The following is a 2,376-nucleotide window of genomic DNA, read 5'->3' as shown; positions in this document are numbered from 1 at the left end:
TTAGAAAAGCCATACACAATCTTCCCTCTAATTGGTTCGACAATAATACTATTATGTGCAAATGGGTTGGTGTGGTATGCTGTTACTTTCCAGCCACTAAATCTCGATATTTAGAAAAGATCGAGCTCAATTCAAGGCAGCTCAACAGAACAATCCCTTTAAATATTAACAAATCTCTCGTCAATTTATGCTTTCTCGATCTTGGAAACAACTTTCTCAGTGACCCTTTGCCTTCCTTTTCGAGCCTCTCCTACTTCCAATCTATGTACTTATCCCAGAACAAATTCACCTCCATTCCTCACGATTGCTTTTAGGGTTTAGAAAAGTTGGAGCTCCTTGAATTGAGTTACAATACCAACCTCTCACCCTGGACCTTTCCCACCAACTTGAATAGCAACTCACGCCTTACCGTCATCATACTCGAGACTACAAACCTCATTGGCTCCTTGCCGGATATCTTTGATTCTTTTTCTGTATTGCAAACTTTTTATCTCTCTGACAACAATCTCACGGGTGTGTTGCCTAAGTCTTTTTCAAAAATAACCAGGCTAATTAGATTAAAACTCAACCACCCCAAGGATAATAAGTTGTCGGGTACAATTCATTTTCTTTCATCTATGCTACAATTTTTTGAGGAGTTTATAAGATGAGAGGTCTATTAACTTAGTGCCTTAAGGTTTTGAGTTGGATGTGGTATCTTCTCATCTTTTGTTCTCTCACTTGGTTCCTCCCTGAAATCTCCCCGTTGATCGAGAGCTCCCACCTAAAGTCCTTGCTAACTTAAGTATCGGAGTCTCTTGTAGGTAGGGGTGTTCAAAACCGATCCGGAACAAACTAAACTGACGAACCGAACCGAAAAAACCAAAAACCGAATTAACCGAAAACCAAAAAAACAAAATAAAACTTGTTTTGATGTTTTTTGTGCGGTTCGGTTTGGTTTTTGATTTTGACTTTGAAAACCCTAACTGAACCAAACCTAACTGGTTAGAAAAAAACCCTAAACATTACTAACCCTACCCCCGCAGACCCCCACCCCCCAAATGAAATTGCGCGAGTGTGAGCGTCTGACCCTAACCCCCAAATCCCCAATCCCTAACCTACCTCAGTGCTCATCGCTATCTCTTCTCCAAATCTCCATACCTGCGCACCCAGCCACACCTGTGAAGCCTTCGGCCCGTCGCACATCAGGCCAATACGAAGCCTTCCTCTTCGCGGAGACGCGGACAGAGCAGAGATCCCAACAGTCCAACACGAAGCCGTCGCACATCAGGCCAGCACGCTACCCACTGACCCAGAAGGCCAGCAACACACCACCACCGACTGACTCGACATGGCAGCACAGCACCACGCCGTCGCCGTTGAGATGCCACCACCCTAACCCATCAGTTCATCCCATAACGGCAGCACCTCTCAGTCTCCCACTCAGCCTTCCTCCCAGGTCAATATGGATCCCGAGCCACTGATTCAGGTAATGTTTACCATTTGCTGTTTACTGGTAATTCTGTTCATTAGTGTTGATTTGTTGCTACTTGGCACTTGCTGTTGATTTGTTAATTTGTTGATTTGTTGCAAAGTTTTGTTGATTTATAGCCTTTTTTCCACGTTAATACTTACAGACAAATGCATTGTTGATTTGTTGCTACTTGGCACTTGCTGTTGATTTGTTAATTTGTTGATTTGTTGCAAAGTTTTGTTGATTTATAGCCTTTTTTCCACGTTAATACTTACAGACAAATGCATTGTTGATTTGTTGCTACTTGCTGTTGCTGGCTCAGTGGCTTGCTGTTTAATGGTTCATTTTATTGTTGTTTAATGGTTCAATATATTAGAAATGTCCTGCTTGTTGCCTTGGTGGTTGCTGTTTAGTGGTTCATTTTATTGTTGTTTAATGGTTCAATATATTGGAAATGTCCTGCTTGGCTGCTTGCTACGTTGCTGTTTAATGGTTCATTTTATTGTTGTTTAATGGTTCATTATATTGGAAAATGGAAATGTCCTGCTTGCTGCCTTGCTGGTTGCTGTTTAATGGTTCATTACTTCATTTTATTGTTGTTTAATGGTTCATTATATTGAAAATCTCCTGCTTTCTACCTTGCTAGTTGGTGTTTAATGGTTCATTTTATTGTTGGTAATTTGGTATTATTGGTTATTGAATTATTGTTAGATTGTTGGTTATTGATTTGTTGTGCAGTTTATTACTGGTTATTAATTTATTTGTTGTTGTGTTTCTGGCCTTGATTTATTGTATTTACTTATGTAGTTTGATGTCAGTTCAAGTGAGAATATGGGCGAATCTGGATTGCCGCTAGTTCCTCTTCCGAATGAATCAACAAGCATCAGATCTCCGACTGCATTGCCTCCTGTCCCAGCTCCTCA

General features: G+C 40.9%; 1 long non-coding RNA gene across 1 annotated transcript; it reads right to left on the bottom strand.

Annotated features, from left to right (window-relative positions):
• Positions 1,707–2,066, bottom strand: LOC110264723. The gene is made up of 2 exons (XR_002350896.1): positions 1,932–2,066; positions 1,707–1,847 (listed from the first exon to the last, which is right to left on the bottom strand). It is a non-coding gene; the product is annotated as an uncharacterized LOC110264723 (long non-coding RNA).

The sequence above is a fragment of the Arachis ipaensis genome, chromosome B07 (genome assembly GCF_000816755.2).
Source record: "Arachis ipaensis cultivar K30076 chromosome B07, Araip1.1, whole genome shotgun sequence".
Taxonomy (NCBI): domain Eukaryota; kingdom Viridiplantae; phylum Streptophyta; class Magnoliopsida; order Fabales; family Fabaceae; genus Arachis; species Arachis ipaensis.
The sequence above is the reverse complement of the archived record's forward strand: the minus strand, read 5'-3'. Positions and strand labels throughout refer to the sequence as shown.